The sequence below is a fragment of the Macrobrachium nipponense genome, chromosome 8, assembly GCF_015104395.2.
Source record: "Macrobrachium nipponense isolate FS-2020 chromosome 8, ASM1510439v2, whole genome shotgun sequence".
Taxonomy (NCBI): Eukaryota; Metazoa; Arthropoda; class Malacostraca; order Decapoda; family Palaemonidae; genus Macrobrachium; species Macrobrachium nipponense.
In genome coordinates, this window is record NC_087203.1 from 65,817,435 (window position 1) to 65,842,909 (window position 25,475).

The window sequence follows — 25,475 nt, forward strand, 5'->3', positions numbered from 1 at the left end:
AAGTAATTTAATTTTGAAATGGGGAGTTTGTGACATCACTCAAGATCTTTATGCCTCACCCATACGAGAGTGTCTTGGTCATTACAGACTTTGAATCCCTGGCGTAAAGAGGTCATCTCCTCTTTCTCTCTCCCACGCCACTTTTGATTTCATATTAACGTAAAGACTTTAGTGTACGTAATTGTTGGTCACTCATATAAATTTCAGATTTGATATTTCTTAGAATTATTTAGTACTTATTGTGGAATCTGAACAAACATTGTACAAGTGTGTAACAGCGCCTTTTCTTTTTTTGAAATAGTGTGAATTGTGTGGTGGAATTTTGGAGCTAGCTGCAGCAGAGAAAATTGTCACCAAGGTATGTGTTATTAGGTTTATTAGTTGCAACTAATAGTTACGGTGATTTGGTGAAACATTTACAATTTTTACACATTGCAAATTTTTGTGTTTTGTGTTTGTTTCATTTGAAGTGATTTTTTGTGCATTTATCCATATTTCTTATTAAAGTGTTTTTTTTTTTTTTTGCATTTATCCATTTTTTTCTTATTGCAGTGTGTTTTTATTTTATTTATATTCAGTGTGATTAGTGCTTTTTACAGTCTTGGTATTTTCCATATTTTTGTGTGATGCCTTTTCATTTGTATTCACCATTTGATTAACTTAGTTGTTTTCAATAATTAATCGTTGCACATTTAATTGAATTTAACACTTGTGAATTAATTTGCATTTACTTAGAATTCTTTTCAAGTTTTATTGTTGTTTAGCACTTGTGAATTAATTTCCAAATTTTAATTATTGCCTAACACTTTTGAATTTCGATTGAATTAATTTTCTTGAATTTTGTGATAAATTAATTTTTATTTAATTTTACTTAATTAATTCAAGAATTAATCAAACTTTGCTTTGTTTTCAAGTAACAGTCAATTTTCCTGAGATTGTGAATTTCACTTATAATTTTGAGTTTGATAATAACTTTTTGTATTTAAAATTTTTATAAGTGTTTTCTTTTACACCAGTATATAAGTATATGATTTGTTTTGGTAGAAACATAGAGTGGTAATTGATCTGTTTTCCTTCAATTTACTTGAAGTGAGTTAGAACCAGAGAAGTACTTAGACTTTTGAAATCAGGGAAATACTTAGACTTTTAAAGTTGTTAATGGAGTGATGCCCTTTAATTAATTTAATTACATATAAGATTACCTCACACCTGTTCTAATGAACTTAGTCTGATTTTCTGCAATACTGGTAAATTGTTTAAGGGATCACTGTTGCCTTTAGAGTATTCGGTCGAATTTTACTTGTGATGAGGTTCAGGTGTCTGGCTGTTGTGAGGTAACAATAAATGAATGGTAAGTGTAGTAACCAGATACCTGGCACTTCGTCACAATAAATATATATATACATATATATATACATATATATATATATATGTATATATATATATATAGAAAGAGTTTCTACCTCTTACTTTATCCTTATCTGAATTTTTTTAACCATTTCTAGCCCAAGGTCGAAGAGCACTTAGAAAAAATAAAATCATAGGCAAGAAAAGTCTCTCTCATGTCTCGGAGTATTATTTGACGACTCTCTCTCTCCCTCTTCTTCTCTCTCTTCTCTGTCCTCTCTCCTTCTCTCTCTCTCTCGTCTCTCTCTCTCGTCCTCTCTCTTCTCTGTCTCTCTCCTCTCTCCTCCTCCTCTCTCTCCCTCTTCCTCTCGGAAGTGGAATGATTGAGCCCGTTTCCTGAATAATCGATTGAGCTTCCGTTGTCCTAAGCAGTGAATTACTATAGTCAACAGCAGTGGGTCGCAGTCATAAGGCATTGAAATCATTCCAGAAGCCTTACCAAGAACCAGAATGTTCATCATTTTTTCTTATTTAATAAGTGATCTCTTCTTTCGGTATTCCCCATCACCTTCTGTTACTTCTGTCTAATTAACATCATATTCTTTGAAAGTTTGAATTTTAGTTCAATGGCACCTTTGGGCTTGTACTTTATGAATACGTTTCACCTTCTGAATAATAATACTAATAATCTTTAGTGTTAAGAGTTATAGAGGCAATGAAAACACAACACAAATATATACTAAGTATATTTATATATACAAATATATATATTATATATTATATATATATTATATATATATATATATATATATATATAGTATATTATGCAGACAAGTGTTCTACCCTGGAAATGGTACAACAAAACCATTTCCATTCTTTCTCCCGCTGTAAAATCCGATTACACAGTCACTGAATCCCTTCCAATATTAATGAACATAATAACAGTGTCCGCATTACCGATCTTTCGTATCAGATTGTTTCCCTAATTACGAGTAATTGGCACTGCCGTTGTTAAAGACTGATAGGGGAAAAGATTAAAAACTGACATGGGAAAAGATCTCAGATTTATCGGCTCGTTACAATTTTTTTTCTATTTTCTATTAATAAAATCCCCGCCTCGGAATTCACAGTTTTATGTATTTTTAAAGCTTTCAAGGCATTGTTTACACACACACATACACACGCACAAATTCACACGCTATTTTCCTTAAGTTAGTAAGGCAGTTGAAACAACACTCTCCTGATTAGCAGCGTGTGTGTAGTGTGTTTTCACTGGGTAACAGCCATCATAATAATAATTATGCTCGACGCTTTTGTACACACACACACACACACGCGCACATACACACACTAACATCATTGGCCATGGCGCTGAGCTATACATAGCCGCCTAATCCACTTTTGTGAATGCTCAGAAACGTGCTAGCAACACCTGGGGTTCCCACCTGCAAGAGGGAAAGACACGTAGTTGAAAACATATATATTTCGCTACACGTCCTTTTCCATGAGAGCGGGCGGCTCCAGAACGTGTTAAGTCTTCTGATCTCAACAAGTCTAATGAAGACGAGGTTGCTGGCTTCATGTCCTTCCCCATCATGGTTACGTAAGGTTAACAAAGAAAATAGTGCTGAAAAGAGCGTGCCTATGCTGTTGCAACACGCCCAAGATGCGAACTCGGGACCGTGTGCGTATATATATATATATATATATATATATATATATATATATATATATATATATATATATATATATCTTGTTAAAAAATCACTGTAGATGCACGTGACCTTCTAATTAAAAAGCGAATATCACAGGAAAATGATAGTCAGAAATCCAAGCGCTTTCGTCTTTACTCAGACATTGTCAAGGAGTTAATGAAATACAATTGGAGAGAAAGGTCTCGGGTACAAACAAGATCAAGAATACCAGATGGTTAATTGTCAAAAGGGTAAAAATTAAAAGAGATAATCCAGGATTATCGGATATCACACGGTCACAAACCTAACCGAAATTACAAAGTACCTTTACAGTCCAAACATGTAAAAACTGAATATATTAATTTTGTTGCTTATATTTATCTACAACTTTTTTCATAATGAAAGCATCAAGTTTAAATAAACCAAGACTTAAATTTAGAACATTTCTATTATTTGACTTGATGAAACAAGATTCAATGATATTCCTTTTAACTGTGTCATTACATGGGATTAAGGCTCTTGCTTGACTCCAGTTAATAGGATGGTCTAAATCTCTCATATGTACGAATAATGCATTCGATATTTGCCCAGTTCTCACAGAATATTGGCGTTGTTTGAGACGTTGTGAAAGAGATTTACCGGTTTGTCCGTAATAGACTTTATCACACTTTTTGCAAGGAATTTCATATATGCAGCCTGGAAGATCTTTAGGATTTTTTATTATTAAACTCTTGACATTAATATTACTGAAAACAGCATTTATGTTAAAAAGCTTTAAAATTCTAGGAATATCTAAAAACCTTTCATCATAGGGTAATTTTAGAATGTTATGCTTACTAAATTCAAGTTGGTCATTAGTTGAATAAAATGTTTTTCTAGCTCTTTTCCATGCCACATCTATAAAAGTCCTTGGGTATTTAACTTTCAGTGCAATATCATAAACTGCGGGCTACAGACACGTAAAGCCCTTAGAAACATCCCAGAAGGGCTTTACGTGTCTGTAGCCCGCAGTTTATTGACGCTGAAATTAAAACTATTTATGATATTGCATTGAAACTTAAATGGAAAAGAGCTAGAAAAACATTTTATTCAACTAATGACAAACTTGAATTTAGTAAGCATAACATTCTAAAATTACCCTATGATGAAAGGTTTTTAGCTATATTCCTAGAATTTTAAAGCTTTTTAACATAAATGTTGTTTTCAGTAATATTAATGTCAAGAGTTTAATAATAAAAAATTCTCCTAAAGATCTTCCAGGCTGCATATATGAAATTCCTTGCAAAAAGTGTGATAAAGTCTATTACGGACAAACCGGTAAATCTCTTTCACAACGTCTCAAACAACACCAATATTCTGTGAGAACTGGGCAAATATCGAATGCATTATTCGTACATATGAGAGATTTAGACCATCCTATTAACTGGAGTCAAGCAAGAGCCTTAATCCCATGTAATGACACAGTTAAAAGGAATATCATTGAATCTTGTTTCATCAAGTCAAATAATAGAAATGTTCTAAATTTAAGTCTTGGTTTATTTAATCTTGATGCTTTCATTATGAAAAAAGTTGTAGATAAATATAAGCATCAAAATTAATATATTCAGTTTTTACATGTTTTGGGCTGTAAAGGTACTTTGTAATTTCGGTTAGGTTTGTGACCGTGTGATATCCGATAATCCTGGATTATCTCTTAATTTTTACCCTTTTGACAATTAACCATCTGGTATTCTTGATCTTGTTTTGTACCTGAGACCTTTCTCTCCAATTGTATTTCATTAACTCCTTGACAATGTCTGAGTAAAGATGAAAGCGCTTGGAATTCTGACTATCATTTTCCTGTGGTATTCGCTATAAATAAATCATATATATATATATATATATATATATATATATATATATATATATATATCATATATATATATATATATATATATATATATATATATATATATATGTGTGTGTGTGTGTGATTATATATATATATATATATATATATATATATATATATATCAAGAGCCAGCAGGAAAAATGATAAACAGCAGTGCCTAGCGCTTTCGTGTATCCATGATACACCTCATCAGGGTACAATATGTAAAGGAATAAAAAAAAACTGTTTCGAAATATCTAAGGTAAACATAAAAACGAAAAAATTAAAATATAGAACAACCAAACAACTTAGTCAAGAAGCAAATGGTCCACAGCCTAGAATTACACTTAAAAGGTTAAATGCTGCAATTGACTGCTTAGTAGTTTTATTTCCGTTTGTAGTATTTATCCTTTAAGTCAGTGGTTTCCAACCTTTTCTAATTCTCACCCCCACCCCCTTCATTGAACGGCACAATCTCTGCGCCCAGCCTCTCGAGTTGAAATCCAGTTCACGCGGGTTAGCAGAGTTTTATCTGTACAATAATACAAATGTTGTGATAGATGGATAGAATATGGAATCGAGGCCGAAGACAAGTACTGGGACGTATGAGGTCCTTCAGCGCTGAAACAGAAATTGACAGTAATAAAGCTTGAAAGGTGAGTCGATTCCTTGGCAAAGCGGAGCGTTTTGGTACATTCTGTTAAATCTCATTAGGCCTCAGAAAAAAGTTCGGCAAGCAAAGGAAGAGAGAGCTGAGAGAGAGGACGAGAGATAGAGAGAGAGAGAGAAGAGAGAGAGAGAAGAGAGAGAAGAGAGGAGCTTTCGAGAGAGAGAGAGCTCGAAGGTCGTATCCCAGCCTTTCCTAATAAGCTGACAGGTATCATTTTGAGCACGTGAAAAAAAAACATTTCTGGCAACGCTTGTTCCTGTGCGTCCTCGGGTTGTGTAAGAAAAATAGGCCAAGGTAAATCCTAAGACCCACAGATAATTGCCTGATACTGACAGTTACTTAGGAATCGTCTTATCAACTGAAGGAGTTTCTGCAATGCTTACACGAAGAAGTAAATCTAAACGGATTCCAAGACTGTCTACAAAATTCATGTAGGTTACCATTTAATATTAGCGCTTTAAACACTGGCGGGTATCTGGTTATGACGCTCCACTCACTAGCAAGAGTGCTTGGGGTCGAATATCTTAGGGGAATGGATCGCCCTGCCATTTGTTTACATAATTAGTGAAATTAAACTATGGTCAGGGAGCTAAAATACTGAGAGATACGCACTTAAAATGTGTGCCTATACACCTCTCTCTCTCTCTCTCTCTCTCTCTCTCTCTCTCATGATATATATATATATTATATATATATATATATATATATATATATATATTATAATATATATATACATATATATACAGATGTGTGTATCAGCAATTAAACACACAGAGAGGACCACGGACATCCTCACACTCTTAAATGTATTTTATTCCACGAAAACAGAAAAGGTCATCTTTTTCGTATATATATTAGTATTAGGTTCTATTAAGAGGGGATGGTTGAGACTCCAGATTTTTTCATTTACTTTGTATTACAAACTTTCTGAAATGCACTACAGTCTCCGTCTACACAGCGGTACCTGAAGACTGCAGTACATCTCAGAAAGCTTGTAGTAGAGTGTAAATTAAAGAATCTGAATCCTTAACCATCCCGTCTTATTGGAGCTTAATAAGAGTAATTTGAATATATATAGACACAATGAAGTTGTCTGGGTATTTTGTGAGATTATATATATCTTTTAACATAGGCAGTGACAAAAATGCCACCTAATAACCGAGTGTTGGGATTATGTATATTTTCTGAAATCAGGAATGACAGCAACTTCTAGAGTCACCCCCTCTACGAAAAAAATATATATAAGGAATTTTGTGCATAATTATACAGACAGATAGGAATAAACTATCTCCCATTTGTCTGCGTGTGCAAAGAATGCCTCAGATGGGCCACTCCCCAAATACCTGTGTCCAGCCCTTAGTTGACAGCCCTTGTAAGAGCCACTATGTAAATACGTGAGTGATCCTAGACGCCCAGATCACCCAAGCAAATTGTCGCTGCGTTATACAAAAATCATGGAACTTTGAAACAGCCGAATACATTTTTCATTAACTTCCTCCCAATCTCTTGCGTAGAATAGGGCAGCTGATTGAACGTCATTCCAGAAATTAGATCAATTCGTTGGATTACAGTGCTGGAACATTTAGTTACAAAAGTACAGCGAGGTCGCTCAAACTTCTTATATACCTGAAACGATGACAAACCTATTCTGCCCCGATTTCATCCTTGGATATGAACTTGTGCACTCGTCTAACATATTTTTTGGACTGCAAGGAAATGAGATTACATCCTGCGAAATTAACCTAAAAAGCCAATGAGTTTCAGCGAAACGGCACGGCCAAAGTACTATACTTACGTGTGTGTTGTATATATATATATATTATATATATATATATATATATATATATATATATATATATATATATATATATATATATATATATATATATAGGCATCACTGATCTCAGACTTGAATGAAGTAACCAGTAATAAACAACTGCGGTGAGTACACCAACCTCCAAGAAGTGCATGAGCTAGCAACCTCATTCCTAAAGTCCTTGATCATCCAGAACCTAAATTGAAAGCATCTGGTACTCGGTGACGGTTTGGAGGAGACTGTCGAATATCCAGCCCAGTACTGGCTGATTACCAGCCAATCAGGAGCGTCGTAAGGGACGTGGCTGGATACCCGATGAACGTTTGTGAATTAATTATAACACATTCTGGAGCCTCCTAACCAAGGGGATAAGGCAATTGAAATACGACTGTGGAATCGTCATCATCGTCGTTCATATATATATATATATATATATATATATATATATATATATATATATATATATATATATATATATATATATATATATGCACTATGTACGCAGATATAATACACACACACACACACACACACATATATATATATATATATATATATATATATATATATATATATTATACATATATATATATATTACATATAAATATATACACATTGTGTCTGTGTTTATATTACCAGGTCCGTTGCATGCTTTTGACTACAGTGGACAAAGGACCAACTAATGAAGGTGACCAAGAAAAATCTGAATGAGAATTACAGGAGAGTCAAATAAATAACATCATCAATACCAACTGCAGCCGTGGACGAGAATATTTCTGCCCTTTAACATTTACTGGGGTTTATCTGATATGTTTTATGACGGCCGGGAGCTCGCAAAACTGAAGTCTGTCATTTTCATAATGTAAACAAAATGTTATTCAATACATTTCATTTCCCAAAAAGATCGTGAGAAAACGCTGTTTGTAAAATATCCGGGTTTTTCTTGTGTTATAACGCGTAACTGTTACATTAGCTAAGTTGTTATCCAAGAAAAATCCAACTCTCATTTCACACTCACACACGTCGCTGCCCCCTTTTGGCCTGCCACTCGGGAGATCGCTTTTACATAAATATATATATATATATATATATATATATATATATATATATATATATATATATATATATAGTATGATGATAAGCGGCTAGCGGCGGCCGACCTTAGCCCGGTATAGTTTGAACCATAATATCATCGTCATTTTTCATCGGAGAAGAAAAAAGAAGAGCACATTTGGAATCCTTTTGAAAAGTTCTATTAGAAAAATGCTTTTTTTTTCTTTCTTTCTTTCTTTTTCTTTTTTTTTTACAAATAATTACAAGGAAGTTAGCATGCCCTGATGTCCGGATCAAAGCAATGCCCAGATCAAAACTATCCCCTATAAAATCTACATAGATGGTCCTCCTTTGGTTCAATTCGGTCCAGTAATTTCGCCGGCTATAGCGTACATACACACATACATACATACTCCAACCGTCATATATATATATATATATATATATATATATATATATATATATATATATATATATATATATATATATATATAGTTCTCATACCAAGAAGATCGGAGTTCTCCAACTCTTCTGGTGCCGATAGGGGCTTTGTAACATTATGTAATGGGTATAACCAACTTGTCCTTACACACATTCATACTACAAAGACACACAGACACACAGATATATATATTTATAAATATTTATATATGTATATATTTATACATATATACATATATGTGTCTGAGTGAGAAACACAAGTGACTTTTCATATTGAAAAACAAATATTAAGACAAAAATATAAAACATGGAGAGCACTATAGCTATCTTGGGAATAACTTGCTTCTGAGAAGAACTATATCTTATAAGTGCTTCTGCCTTTTGGTCAAATTCGACGGTCTATCTTTGTATCTAAAGCAAAGCACCAGGTTCGAAACCTGCCTGGGCCAGTGCAGTTATCAATTATTATTCCACTTGGGAGTAGTAAGTTGTTCTCAAGGTACGGAGAATTCGACATTAGGTGATATTCGTGGCTGAATACTTAATGTAACCATTTATGCATTACATACGAAAGTAACGTTTGCCTACGTGACAAAACTATACAAATATATATGTAAACATATATGAATGTGGGTGTATGTATATACATAAATACGTATACATACATATGTGTATATACATGTATATTATATATATGTATACAAACGATTTATACACACACACACACACATAATATATATATATATATATATATATATATATATATATATATATATATATATATATATATATATGACTGTCTGTCTATCGACGCATCATAAACATACTGTTTTTCTCCCCGTTGTCGTCCCAATAACTCTAGCGTTACTCATTATTATTTTTCCCATGGATAGCGGCTGATCTGAGATACAATGAATGAAAAATAAATGGCGTATGCGCCCTCACTTTCCCAATGGATTGACCTTCAAGACAAATAAGAGAGAGCGCCTCCAATATCACGGAAACAAAGACACCATAACGACAGGTACTATTTGCTCCATTTAAATAACGCTTAGAGCGGTGATAGTGCGACAGTTTTAGGTTTCTGTGCAAGGAAACTAATGAGATGGCGTTGTATCTGTCCGTCTGCCCTCGGATCTTTAAACCTACTGAGGTTAGAGGGCTGCAAATTGGTATGTTGATCAACCGCCTTCCAATCATCAAATATACTAAATTGCAGCCCTCTAGCCTCAGTAGTTTTGATTTTATTTAAGGTTGAAGTGAACCATGAAAGTGCGTCTGGCATTGCAATAGGTGCCAACAACACAGGCCACCACCGGGCTGTGGCTGAAGGTTTCATGGGTCGTGGCTAAGAGTTTCATACAGCATTATACGCTGTGCAGAAAACTCGACTGCTACGAAGAAACTTCGGCGCATTTTCTACTTGGTCTGTCAGGACTTATGCGCATTCAGAGATCTCAAGAGCTGTCCCTCGACACTTTCTCGTGTTGCGTCGTTTCTAGTTTCATTCAGTTTTCGTCCCTCTAACAGGAGCATTTCTTACGATTAAGAAACACTTTTGTTATTCTCTCACAGCTACATTCATCCCACAGCATTTTCAATAACAACACAACAATTCCCTTTGAAACTGCTGCACGATTATTCATCCACACCTTCAAAGCGTCCTCGACCTTCTGGAAGCGGATCTCTTGCGTTTGCAACGCCACTGGCAATGAGTTGACAAAGTGCTTTCCTGGTCTGTCTCCCGCTTTTTAATATTAGTATGGTTACCGACAGCAGTTGTATTTCTGTCGTCTTCGTTGTTTATGTCTCATTTTTGTCCATAACATTGTTATGACCATTATTATTATTAAGACTAAGTGGTACTGTTGTTGTTTGACTAAACCTGCCGGGTCATTTGGTTTTCGAAAGAGACACACAATCTCTGTTGTTAATGGTTCTTAAATTGCCATCATCTCTACCAATTCTGCCAATGGTGTTGCTATTGTCCTAGTCGGTGCCGATGAAATCGTATTAGCAACCCAAGTCCTCGGCAACTGATCGGTTCATCTGCTGCCTTTGGTGTTCACATTCCCTAAGCTTCCCAAACACGAAACATCCTACTGCCACTCCGACTCGAGTCCCATCATCTTCCTGAGTAGCCGGGAGGGAGCGGGACTCCGTCGCCTCGCGCCAGATGCTCCCCGACTCAGTCGGTCAATACATCGATCGACATAATACACTTTAAGGGAGTCAGTCCCCAGGGACCTCCTCCCTTAGCCCTCTAATTCATTCGGTTCCCGACAGCCGGGTACCAAGGAGACTCACATGAGTTCGCGTGACGAAGTCCCTTCAAGATCCAAAGGGGCGTACGTTCACTTGTTGCGCTCTTTAGAACGTAGTCAAATTTGCGTAAAAAGAACGTTCTTTTAATGTTCGTCCACTGGGACACGGCAAGCCGTGTCCTTTTCGATCAGCTCGACTGTCTTTGATCTCCGGTAACAGCGGTCGTCTATTTCTCACTGATGCCTGGTGTTTGCCTCACCGCCCGCGCGGCGTAAAAATAGAAAAATAAAAAAGAATCCGCCACAATACATGCTGCCGGGATGAATGGATGAAAAGGAAATGAACAATAAATGCGCACTGCAATATATTAATACTTAAATATTACCTTTATGTACATCCAGCCCTCCTAGTAAGGTAAGTATATCTTAGTTTTACCAGACCACTGAGCTGATTAACAGCTCTCCTAGGGCTGGCCCGAAGGATTAGATACTATTACGTGACTAGGAACCAGTTGATTACCTAGCAACGGGACCTACAGCTTACTGTGGGATCCGAACTACATTATATCGAGAAATGAATTTCTATCACCAGAAATAAATTTCTCTGGTTCCGCGTTGGCTGAGCAACCCTCCTAGTGAATGTAGTACAACAAAAAATAATAATAATAAGCATCAATGGGCATTACAAGATATAGTATTAATTAAATAATAAACTCTATTCGTCACAAATCTAACGAAAACAAGCAAATACAATAACGGCGCGTTAAAACAAATAAAACACGCCATAGTCTATAAATTCAGTTTTCGTGATAACTGCAACAAAAAAACGATAACAAAAAGAGAAGAAATTCGCCCGATGAAGCAACAACACGCGATAACATTGCGATCTTCTCAAGAAGAAAGCCTTGTCACCAGGGAACGTCGACGAACTCGTTACTTCGAGATCAGTTGATAGCAAGGGTGGCGGTACGGTACGGTATGGTACGGAATTACGGTACGGTATGGTATTTTTCCACCTGCAAGAAAGGTACGAAATTACGGTATACTATATTACTTTTTAAGTAAGGTATGGTACGAAATGACGTTATTTTTTTCCGTACCTTTTCCGTACGTTTTTATTACAACGTGACTGTCCACTGTCCAGAATAATCCAGGTGACAAAATATGGACTTTTTGACTGATAGGGAAACCTCATATTTCCTGGCGAATGTATTAAGATACAATCTTATCTTTCCAGGATATTCAAAGGAACTCGACAGCTTTTAAGGAAATGCTAAAGAAATTGGCATTAACATTTGATTATTTCGGAAAGGTCATATTTCATATAGCTAAAAAGATTAAATACTCTATGCTGTTATTTAATATAGCTAAAAAGATTGAATACTCTATGCTGAGTCTGAGAGAGAATAATGAGAAACATGCCCACATGGCTACATTATTACACCACGATGTCAGTGGCGCAGTAAAGTACAAGGTCGGTTCGAGGACGGTCTATAGAGATATAGACCTCGGGTACGAGTGTACATATATGGCGCCTGGCTCCCAGCCCCCGGGGTGGGGGTGGGGGCGGGACCGTGGGAGTGAGACGCACTGTCGTCTGGAGATTACTAGACTACTACAGACCGCGTTCAGTTCCTGTCCTCACTCTACAGTTAACGTAATTTGTTGCAGCTATAGTAGATTCACATCAACCGTGCATCTGATGTCTAGGCCTTTCCCTTACGACGCTCCTGATTGGCTGTTAATAACCCAATCCCAGTGTTGGAAACTCAGTCTCTCATGAGAGTTCACATAAGCAGAATGTATGTTCCACCTCTTTCAAAAGTATCTTTCAGCAGAGGTAGAACATACATCCTGCCTATGTGAACTCTTTCGAGAGACTCAGAGTTTCCAGCCCTGTGATTGGCTTATTAACAGCCAATAAGGAGCATCGTAAGGGACGGGCCTAGACATCAGATGCACGGTTGATGTGACTTAACTATAGCTTAGTAGCTTATTGAAATTGAAATTTGGTACAGTCACTGTGTGCAAGTTCGTCTGTCACCTGCAATTTGATAAGCTCCAACTGTCGTTAGTGGTGCAATGGATGAGGCGTTTCAGACATCCAGTGTAAGATGGAGGATTTGAATTCCTTTGGGTTACTTCACTGAAAAATTTGTCTTATTGCTCTCATTAACTAAAGAGATTTGGTGGGTAAAAGTGGTCAAAACTTTCCCAGGCATGCCATGTGGTACAGTAACCTTCCTATTTGCATTGTGAATTTGTGATTAATAATTATATCTCTATGGTCAAAAATATTATCTAATGACTTGTGTTTATTAACGCGAATTAAAGTTCATTTTAAAAAATCGGTGAATGATGATAGACGTTGTTTGTTCACATAGATGTGGCAGCTAAAGTCCATCTCATAATAAAGTACGAGACCAATGTTGACATATCTTCAGTATTTCTTATTACTGTAGCCTATTATAGGTTAACTGCTTTGATTAAATATAATTCTATGATAAAAATGCTAATGTGTATATCATGTAGTAGGTTCGAAATGGCTGCATCTGCTGCTAACAGGAACAAAAATAACTGCAATTCTAGTTGACCACCTCCCACCCTCCCCCCTCCACTCTCATTTTGTTTGCATGCTTAATCAAGTTTTGCAGCCTTCGCCTCTGGCTCTGGCAAGTGCCAGAACGCAATAAAATGGTAAACCTACTCGAAAATGAAAATATAATAAATATCTCTCTCTCTCACACACACACACACGCACACACACCACACACTGAACATGTTTACAGTAATCTCCACTAACAGCAAAAAGGTTAGAAAAGAAATATAGCCTAAGTGAGTAGTGAAACTGGAGGAGGAATTATTTGCAAAGATAATATCATTGATTCATTTTCACAGAAATGCAATGGCAGAGGTACGAAATTACGCTATGAAATTTTCTTTTATCGCACCGTATGGTACGGTTCTTTAGGTATGGTACGAAATTACGGTACGATCATTTTTCCGTACCATACCGTACTGCCACCCTTGGTTGAGAGTGACTGTCCTTTTGCCTTGATTCATGAATCCCCCAACGCCACAGCTACCGATCCTCACAAAGCAGTGTCGCTAATATGACGACTTTGCAGTGCCACACCTCCTTCCGAGCCTTCATTTCCTTGTTTCCTTTGGAGATGCACTAGGTGTGCGGCCGTGAGGATGCCCGTCTCATCGAATTTCAAATTAAAAATTACAGATACGTATAAAGCATTGTCATTTCAACACTATCAACACTGTTTACTAGGAAATGCATACCCTGCTTACCTCATTTTTAATCAGAGATCAGAGTCAGAGAATGGGCGGCTTTCTTCAGATAGGAGTAGTCAGTAACTTATACCTCTAAATGTAAACATACATACATACTCATATGTAAGTATGTATATTTATATATATATATATATATATATATATATATATATATATATATATATATAATATATATATATATATATATATATATATATATATATATTTATACTAGATGACCAACCCAGCACTGCCTGGGTAATCTCTGAATGACAACCGATAAACTCTCTCTCTCTCTCTCTCTCATTCCTGTTAATCGCTTTTTTACATTTGGCATTTCACCACTGCTTGGCCTCCATTCCAATCAGGGCTGAACTGGAAGGGCATCGGGAATGTCTCTATTAATCCAGCGACCTCGAAAACTATGGATTAGACTAATATCTGTAGTTTTTGGTTATTATTAAATGTCACCATCTTCCCACCCCTTCACATGCCCCACTTCGTATCAGGGCTGAACCTCGACTTAAAGGGCATTGAGAGTGACACTATTCATCTCAGTGACCTCAGAAACTATGGATTAGACACTATCTGTCATTTTCGGTTATTTTTACAAGTCACCCCACCTCTGACCCCATATCAACCCTTCATATCAGGGCTGAACTTGGACTAGGAGGGCATTGGCAGTGTCACTACTAATTTCAGTGACCTCAAAAACTAAGGATTAGACACTAACATCTGTCATTTATCGGCAATTTTTAAGTTACCCCCCTTCTCATGGCCCCCACCCCCATTGGTGATGAACTTGACTAGAAAGAAATTGGGAGTGTCGCTATTCCTCTCAGAGAACTCGAAAACTATGGATTAGACACTAATATCTGTTGTTTCCAGCAATTTTTACGTTTCACCCCCCTTCCCACACCCCGCCTAAATTTATCCAACAAATGGTCCGATTTTAATTCTGCTTTCACCTTGACCTTTCCTGGTTTAATATTGAATTATATTTAAAATCTTAGCAAAATCGGTCAAGAAATCCGAATTTGTATAGCATTTATACAAAGAGACAGACATTTACTCTATAATTATATATGTATATATATATATGTGTGTGTGTGTGTGTGTTTATGTATAAGTTAGTTGTTCAGAGATATTTAGCACTTAATGCATGTATGTCTTGCTGTCCTATGAAAATTATTGAAAAAAGCGAGTGAGTCGGAACATTTTTTGTAATTGTCATCACTGGCTCTCACGGAAAAGTGGGATGTTTCATAATCTGGCATTCATCAGAGAGGTTGCGTGTTTGTACATAGGTGGAAGTAGGCACACTTCTGATCTGGTTTTAGTCAGGTTCCGTGGGTGGGACTTTTATCTGTACATGCATGGGTATGTGGGGTCTGTTCATCCATATGATGAGAGATGAAGGATAATTATTGGGCACTACTTGGAGACCGAGTTCGGCATGGCCTTGTTTTACTTTTCCTAGTGTTTGTGTTTAGGGCTGAAATGGGTAAGCATACTCACGTTTGTGCCCAAGTGTTTTAAACATTTCTTTCAGAGATGTCATCTAGCATATTTCATTCCAGGAAAATGGATTGGTATTGCTTTGATCTTATTTACCATTTATTTATGTGGGATTCCTTGTTCTTTACCTCAGATGGATCTGGCACCCACAATGGAGGGGTGTTAACTATAGGGGAGATAATGAAGACCTTTTTGACTGCCTATCTTATTATGACTGATGTCTAGGTATTGGAGAGTTTTTGGTCCGATCCCCAGGGTTATTTTGGTTTCCTATTTTGAGTAATACCATTTTATATTGGTGCATTATTTGGGTTGTATTTAGAAGCTAAAGCTTCAGAATTTGACTTATTCAGTTTGTTCTTCACAAAATAAAGTATATTTTTGGTAATTATGGATCTGATTTAACGACCTTAGGTAATTATGGCTTGTGAGTTGCACTGAGAGAGAGAGAGAGAGAGAGAGAGAGAGAGAGAGAGATACTCCGACGCAGTGCTTCCCACCCTCCCCAAGCCTACGTTACCAAAATACCTCGAAGAGTTAAGTTTTACATGTCGCGACCTCCCCGAGGGTGTAACAGATTTGGTGGCAGATTTTGATTGATAAGGAATTTGCCCTTAATAATATTATATATATATATATATATATATATATATATATATATATTATATATATATATATATATATATATATGAGTATTAGTATATATACATATATATATATATATATCTATCTATATATATATATATATATATATATATATATATATATATATATATATATAGATAGATAGATAGATAGATAGATACAGTATATATGTATGTTTATGTATATATATTCATCAGTAGGCCGTTTCCTCTTGGGCGAGAGATCGATCGCACGACGGGAAACACCTGCGTCCCGTATCCCGAAAACTCGCGTTTGTATCTGGTTTTGAAATGACTGGCAAGTCGCAGGCTGGTTGGAGGTAGTCCACCCGGTAGCGGACTCCTCTCAAAAGGACTAATAAATGAAGTATATAATCACACCCACGGACCTAGTTTTAGGGGGAGAGAGAGAGAGAGAGAGAGAGAGTGAATGGCAGTCGCTCAGGGGACCTCCTGTTCCTGTTTCAAGGGGATAGTTATTTTGCCATTCTATATTTACCCTTGAGGGCGCGACCCTTCCGTAGCCTGGACACACAGAAAAGGGCGTTCGTAAAGCGCATACTACGGAAGTTCTTTATTCCGGTTATTATTGTATTTACAGAAGTATACTTGCATATTTTGATTATCTTTATCATTCACCATTATTATCACATTTTATTCCCATTATTTTCTAATATTTTCATAATTCATTTTTTAGTGTTGATGTTTTACTCTTTTTCTCACTTGTGTTGAGAGCCATCTTTTTTTTCTGACGATTTGTTACCTAATTTTGATTTCACTACAGATCATGTTTACTTTCGTCTTGCTCATCGGATATCTTTACCATAAGAATAATTCTGGAAATAATGTGAATGACATTTATCTGATCACTTGAATTCGCTTTCGTTAGCCACTTTTCCTAATAAAGGCCAAAATTCAACAGTATTTTAAGCTTACTGCTTCTACCGCTGCCATGACTAAGTTGCTTCTGCCGTTACAGTTGTTTCTGATGAAGCTACCTCAAACTTTGTTTACACTACTGCTATCACGGCAACAATATTGCTGTTGCTACTGCAATTCCTTCACTAATGCTTGCAGATACCGTCACTAATAATCCTTGTAATGAGGAAATCACTGATGTTGCCTCTACTGTTACTATCAACACAATGTTGTTCCCAGATACTACTATGGTTACTATCACCAATGTTATCCCTATACTACTACTATTGTTACGATCACTATAGTGATGTTCCTAATGCTGCTATCATTGTCGGTGTTATTACTGCCACCTCTGCTGCCATTACTAATACTGCTTTTGCTGCCATCTGTCTCTACTGTTGCTACTGTTGTTTCTGTTCTTGCTCCCGTTAAAACTGCTGCCTTTCATATTCTATCGCCACTGGCGTTACTGCACATCTAAGTATTCACTCTTTCGTTTTCTACAGCATTTTTCACTAAAATCGGCCCAGGAAGAGATGAAACACGGCCTAACGGAACATTGTTTTTTCAGGCGAGCCGAGCCTGAGAAGGAGGAAGGTAAAACAACTTGACTGAAAATTTTTCTCACGAAAAATTATCTGTGAAAAGTGTGCATCAATCAACGGCCACCTGAGATTTGATAAAAGGAAAATAAATCTGTAAAAAATCTTTGGATGTGACTGATTCTAACAACGAATTCTCTTCCGAAGAGTGAAGTTGACAAGCGTTTCTTCACAGCTTTTACTGTTTCATGAAAAGAATGTGTAACAGCTGGGAAACTAACGAAATTTATATCTCTCTCTCATCTCTCCTTCATTTATATACATATATATATATAAGGAAACTACTCTCAACTGCGACAAAAAGGGGGTGTTTCCGGTTTAGTTTGTGTGATTTTTCGTCGGCGTTGTACAAAAGGTAATCTTGATTTTTAGGAAAATTTGCCAAATGGTGGACCTTGTATTTGGTCTCAAGCAACGAGATTGCGGAGGGGACCTGGATCTGGATGAGAAGCCTTTGAAGTTGGGTAGGAGAGGATCTATGGCCCCACTCTTGGCTGAGATCTGCGGTATCCAGACGTTCCTTTTAAACGACTGTTTCTCCTATTTTAAGGGACTTCTTAGCGAATTCATTCATTACTTCTGGATTTTTAAGCCAATTTTTTTCCTTTGTATTTGTGGTAGTGTTTGTAACTGCCACGAGAAACATTGCAATTTTGCAGTCCAGCTCTGACATTCTTTTCTTCGACTTGTTTGCCGTATCGTCTCTCGCTCTTCGTCGCTTACGCAACTGTCTGGTCCTCTTTCTACCCATGTTACAAGATCGTCGTTTCGTGTGCCTGTCATATCCTGGCCAGGCAGGACAGCCATCGCTGACACACTTTCCTTCTGGCCAAAGTCGTGACGGGTCTAGCAAGGGCTGCTGAACGTCAACTAATCTGTCGAGGTGCATAAGACGTCTCCCTGATCATCGAAAAGCACTGATGGCGGAAGGCAGGTCGGACGAAGAGATTTTTTTATTCTGTGCTAAGGATTCTTTCTCTTTTAACCCCAACAAAGTCCCCCTTGAAGGTTGAGTTCAGTTGAATATAGAATTTTGGCCAAAGCCCAAAAACTGGAACCTATGAGGTCATTCAGCGCTGAAATGGAAATTGACAGCAAAAGGTTTGAAAGGTGAACAGGAGGAAAACCTCGCAGTTGCATGATGAATCAACTGCTAGGAGAGGGTGGAGAGTAAGATGAAGAAAGAAAATATGAAAGGAGGTACAGTAAAAGGAACGAGAGTGGTTGCAGCTAGGGGCCGAAGGCACGCTGCAAAGAACCTTAAGTAATGCCTACAGTGCACCGCATAAGGTCTACGGACCCGCCAGTCAAACCGGCTATGTACAGACCAGGTTACTCCCCTCCACCATGCCCAACCTAACGTAGAGAACAGTGACCCAGCTGACCAATATCACTACGGCCGCACCCATCCCCCAATATCAGATTATTTAAAGATGATGTGGGTGACCAGGTCCGCAATGATCAGCTTTTAAGAAGCAAAGTTCGTAGTATCCAGGCTGGGAGGAGGGTCGTTCAGAGTTGCCGAAAGCATAACTATACTCCGTTTTTTTTCCATCTGTCCACCCGCCTGTGTTGTTTGCGTATGGTAACACTGCGTCCCGGGCTTTAGATAGGTTCGCTATGTGTAAGTTTTAGGGAAATAAAAGGATATCTGGGTGTACATTTGCAACTGAAGAGTGTTTTAATAATGTACTGTATGCGAATTACACCGTTAATATTCGAAATAGGATATTGTTATTATTGTTGAATGTAAGCTGAATGTAACTATCTTAATACCCGGGACGCAGTGTTACCATACTCCAACACCACAGGCGGGTGGACAGATGGAAAAAAACAGAGTATAGATGGGCTAGTTTTTGAGGGGGCGGGTTTCACTGGGGGCCGGGATTGTAATTAGCAAGCGCGAATTGCAGCCCAAACTAGTTATTAGACCTTCGACACAGACCCCGCCATCCCACTTTATAAGTTTCATACGCACATGACATTTCAATACCGGTGATAAGCCTGCCATATTAATTAGACATACATGTATCTATTTGTGTGTGTGTGATATATTCTATATATATATATATATATATATATATATATATATATATATATATATATATAGATAGACATAATGTGTTTGAGAGAGAGAGAGAGAGAGAGAGAGAGAGAGAGAGAGAGAGAGAGAGAAAACGTAAAAACTCCAACGCCCTCATTATTATCCTCTAGAATTCTTCACACATTTTGGATACGCTTATCAGTACAAAGTCTCAGTTCCCAATGGAAGAACGTGAAGGAATTCTGAAGTTCGCAGTAGTATTCGAAACCCACATCAGGAGTATTACAACGACCTGACCACGCGAAGTACAAAGTGACCAGCATATACATACATTCATACATATATATATATATATACTATATATATATATATATATATATCTATATCCTATATATATATCTATATACACACACAGGATGAACCCAAAATTAGGTGGACAGTATATGATAACATTTATTTTGAAATTACATATCAAATTTTATCATATACAATAATACAATACAAAGGCGCAGAAAATATAATATCAATAATAACTAATAATAATGATAATAATAATAATAATAATAATGATATAATAATAATAATAAACACAAACGTTATAGTATACCCTAACACAAACCCTATTCCGCCTACTTTTCACCTAATTTTAGTTCACCCGATATATAAGTGATTATACACACACACACACATATATATATATATATATATATATATATATATATATATATATATATATATGTGTGTGTGTGTGTGTGTGTGTGTGTGTGTGTGGATAGATAGATGATGTACTACATGCGCGTATGTGGACTTTCCAACTCTGAATCTCTCTTTTCCCAAGTCTTGACTGCCTACCGGAGGAGGTTCCTCCTCTTCCTCTCAGGTACGCAATTAGGCGTCCTTTGTTTGACCTCCGCTGTGAGAGACTTTCCCTTTACTCTGACCTCTAAATATTGACGCACGTGATTGTCGCAGGCATACTAATGCCTACTCCTTTCCTGCGCTGCCTCACGTAGGAGTCACGCAAATGCTCATCGCAGCTGCCTCACGTAATAGAAATGCACTCACACACACACACACACATATAATATATATATATATATATATATATATAGATATATATATATATATATATATATATATATATAATGTAATATATATCAACATAACCCCTTAACTTTAAATTCACCAGACCTTTAGAATAAGACGCACAAGGATAATTACTCATATGGTACAAGTGCACTTACCGGAGCAGGACTCGAACCTACGTGTTTTGGGGTTGAAACACGAGAGCCAGTGACTTGATCCACTCTTGATGGCAGAGTGGAGCGTCCATGTCACGCATGCATGTTTCACCCGAGGAGATAGGCATAGGTTTCAATCCTCTCAGGGGAAGTGTATTGACCATTCAATGTTAATTCCCTCAGGCGTTAGTTATTCCTTGGGTAGAATCAATTTGGCATTTATGGTTTATTTATCGCTTTAATATGGGAAATTATAAAATATAAATCGTGGGTAAAAATAGCGACAAAACTGTGACGTGTATATACGTATACATATATAACGTACAGATAGATATACATACATACACAGTGTCTGCTTCCCTCGCATGAGCCTAAAGCTCTCAAGAATTCTCCTCTGACGCGACCCCTGGGAGCAGTTGAAGGAGCTACGAAGGAAAAGATAACAGTTATAAAAAAGCGAGCTACATCCTAAAACTACTACAAAGCGCGGGAAGAGAGTTGCGTGCCAAGTCTTTCCTATGATATAACAGGCTCAACTTTCCTTCTTGTCGTACACTTTGCGATTTCATCTTTCTTTTTCTTGTTTCTGTCTAGAAATAACTGATAAAAGCTTCCCCTAGTAGCTGGTATTTATATATATATATACTTAACTTCATGATCATACATTTGTCGAAATACTTTTATATTTCACGTGGCGTACCATACACGGGACATGATGCCGAATAGTGCTTCTTAGTGGGACCACATCTGGAAGTTGAATGAGTGTTAAAATGGAAGCAGGAAGTGAATTCCAACGCCCGAGACATATTTATATTGGCAAATCTGAATAAAGACAAAGTCTGGGCGCATTTGTTAAAGCCTCTGACCAAAAACATAATACACTGTCGTCATCATCTTGCAAAACAATTGAGAGATTGGACACACGCGGCGAGGGGTCACACTGTGACCAGAGAGCCAGGAGAGTAAATAAATAATGAATCAGTCATTAGCCTTTGTCAAATCGTTAACGGCTGCAGACTCATTTCCCACAGAGCCCCAAACGACCTGTGACGGCAGACCGCTCGGAGACTGGGAAGCCATTTCGGCCGACATCAAACTTTTCCATTCCCCTCTGAGCCATAAAACTTCAGCCTTACAAACGTCTCTTAATCTTCGTCATTCCATGATGCTCTGCCGCAGTAACAGCAACAGAGCAAGATAGGTCAGGCTTTAGCAGAAGACAGTTCATTGTGGATGGAAGATTGATGTTGCGGTTCATGACGACTGTTATGTATATATATATATATATATATATATATATATATATATATATATATATATATATATATATGTGTGTGTGTGTGTGTGTGTGTGTGTGTGTGTGTGTGTGTGTCTCAGTTATATATATTACCATTATTTGGAGAAGGTGGCTTCAGGATTTAGTAAAGGGGTTCCCATAAAAACCTTTGGCATAAGGTTGCTAACCGCCTTGCTCTTCATTTCAACCTCAGTTTTCTAACTACCAGGTACTCTATTCATTGCTTTGGGTCGAAAGGAAGAATATGTAATTTAATAGCACTGTTTATTTTTATCGTTTATGTAAGTCGTACAAGTTTAGAAAGTTAAATATTACGTTAGATTACCGTAGAGTTTATACAAACTTTCTTGTGGTGGGAAAGGTTCCCGTCTTCATAGACGGAAATTTGGCTCTTTGCACTACAGAAGGAGCATAAAATCAATAGATTTCGGTACATCATCAACAACGGAATCGGAGGATTCTCACCTGGACAAGACACTGGTAACAACATTGAAAGATTCCAATGAATATAATAACCACAATTTGGATTTGAAAATATATTTTCAGGCGATTTCGAGACAGCGTCTTTTGACCCTGGATAGCAACAGCGACTCCTGAAAGACAACGACTCCCTCTACGAGTCCAGGTCCGAAGCAACGAGAAAAATATACCTAGCTGAAATGTCCAAAGTCGGGTAAACAGGAGCAAGAAAAGGATTCCAAAGCAGCAGAAGGAAATCTCTGTTAAGAGAGGAAGGAAAAAAGGAAGGAATATACGATTTAGTCCAAAGACCAAGCCCTGGGACCTATGAGGTCATTCAGCGCTGAAACGGAAATCGGAAGTAAAAAGGTTTGAACGGTGGAAAAGGTGGAAAACCTCAAAGCAGCTGCTCTACGAAACAATTGTTAAGAGTGACCTTCCCGAGGAGCCCAGTATCGTCTGCCCAACAGCGCCCAGGTCATAACATCAAAGAGCGCCTCAGCGGCGTGGTTGGTATGGTATTAGCGTCCCACCTCGGTGGTCGCGGGTTCGATTCTCGGCCATTCCATTGAGGAGTGAGAGTTGTGTATTTCTGGTGATAGAAGTTCACTCTCGAAGTAGTTCGGAAGTCACGTAAAGCCGTTGGTCCCGTTGCTGAATAACCACTGGTTCCATGCAACGTAAAAGCGCCATACAAACAAACAATAACATCAAAGCAGATGATGGTTATCTTTCCTGTTATTGTTGCTTCTGTTATTGCCGCTCTGCCAAGTTTAGCCAGAGACGATTTGGTCTGTCTATGTCCCTCTTCCATACAGAGAGAGAGAGAGAGAGAGAGAGAGAGAGAGAGAGAGAGAGAGAGAGAGAGAGAGAGAGAGAGGAAGGGTTTGTATCAGCTAATGTACTTAAAAGTCGTTTGTTATAGCAGTGTGTATGCGTACACACACACGCGCGCGCACACACACACCACACAGAGAGAGAGAGAGAGAGAGAGAGAGAGAGAGAGAGAGATTGTATTGGAGTTTAACCAGACCACTGAGCTGATTAGCAGCTCTCCTAGGGCTGGCCCAAAGTATATTAGATATTTTAACGTGGCTAGGAACCAGTTGGTTACCTAGCAACGGGACCTACAGCTTATTGTGGGATCCGAACCACATTATATCGAGAAATGAATTTTTATTCACCAGAAATAGATTCCTCTGATTCCTTGTTGGCAGAGCGGGGAAGCTAACTTGGATTACCAAATCGGAAGGCGAGCACGTAACTCACTTGTCCAATGAGGTAACTTGAGACAGAGAGAGAGAGAGAGAGAGAGAGAGAGGAGAGTAACATATCCAAGAAAAACTACTGACGATTAATTAGAGTCCATTCACTGGTGAGAACTGCAGCCCTTTTTTAGAGCGCAATATTGTTTTGCAAACATTTTTATCGCTGACAATTTGAGACTTTCCTTAGCTGGGGCAAATTACATGGAATGTAATGTGATAATTGCAAGAGAATGACATTCCGCATGTTCTGGAAATTACGGACAGTTAGCTTGATGACAGTTCCATTTTTAATGGCAGCAATGACGAACATTCTAGGAGTAATTAGGTTCGTTCTGCTACATGTTACAATTAACTAAATGTTGTAATACATGACAAATAACTCTTTTGAGATTGCCTAGTATCGTGTGCCGCACGCGAATAACCTGTAGAAATTTATTATAGATAACTCAATAAATAGTAATATAAACATGTCAAAAATTGCGCCAAAGTATTTATGATCTGAGGGCGGACAGGAAAGTGCGGACGGACACACTAACAGCCATGTCAATAATTCTCTTTTACAGAAAACTAAAATTGTGACGACCATGCCTCCCAAGACGTTAATCACCTTGGACTTTGTCTGGCTACTGAGCCGACTTTGCGTACGTTCCGTTCCGTTACATTAGGTTCCGTACGGCTGTTTATGTTTTTTTTTTTTCCCTTTCATTCCGTTAAGATGATAACTGATGAAACTCATCCTAAAAAATTAAGCATATTATCGCCAAATCTTTGGTAACAACCAGAGGATCCGGCTTCTTTTCCTTTTATATTTGTAGAAGTATACGTGTATATATATATATATATATATATATATATATATATATATATATATATATACATCGAGCTACAAATGTCCTTTAATATCTAATTCACTCTACCGCGGTGGTGGAGTGGGTAAAAAGCTTCACTGGCGTTCCTGGATTTGTATGGTGTCCTGGGTTCGCGCCTGGGCACGACGATTCTATTATCGCCTAATAAAAATTCCCCACCTTCGGTTAAGCATAT

At 37.4% G+C, this 25,475-nt stretch overlaps 2 protein-coding genes across 3 annotated transcripts in view; one reads left to right on the top strand and one right to left on the bottom strand.

Annotated features, from left to right (window-relative positions):
- Positions 1-25,475, bottom strand: part of LOC135222814 (mitochondrial import inner membrane translocase subunit Tim8 A-like) — a 316,936-nt gene that overhangs the window by 245,815 nt on the left and 45,646 nt on the right. The gene's annotated exons all lie outside the window — the stretch shown is intronic.
- Positions 1-25,475, top strand: part of LOC135222813 (uncharacterized) — an 86,577-nt gene that overhangs the window by 17,712 nt on the left and 43,390 nt on the right. For both annotated transcript variants that reach the window (XM_064261119.1, XM_064261118.1), the window contains exon 2: positions 302-358. The gene's annotated coding sequence lies outside the window, so the exon portion shown is untranslated. The remainder of the gene's footprint in view (positions 1-301; positions 359-25,475) is intronic.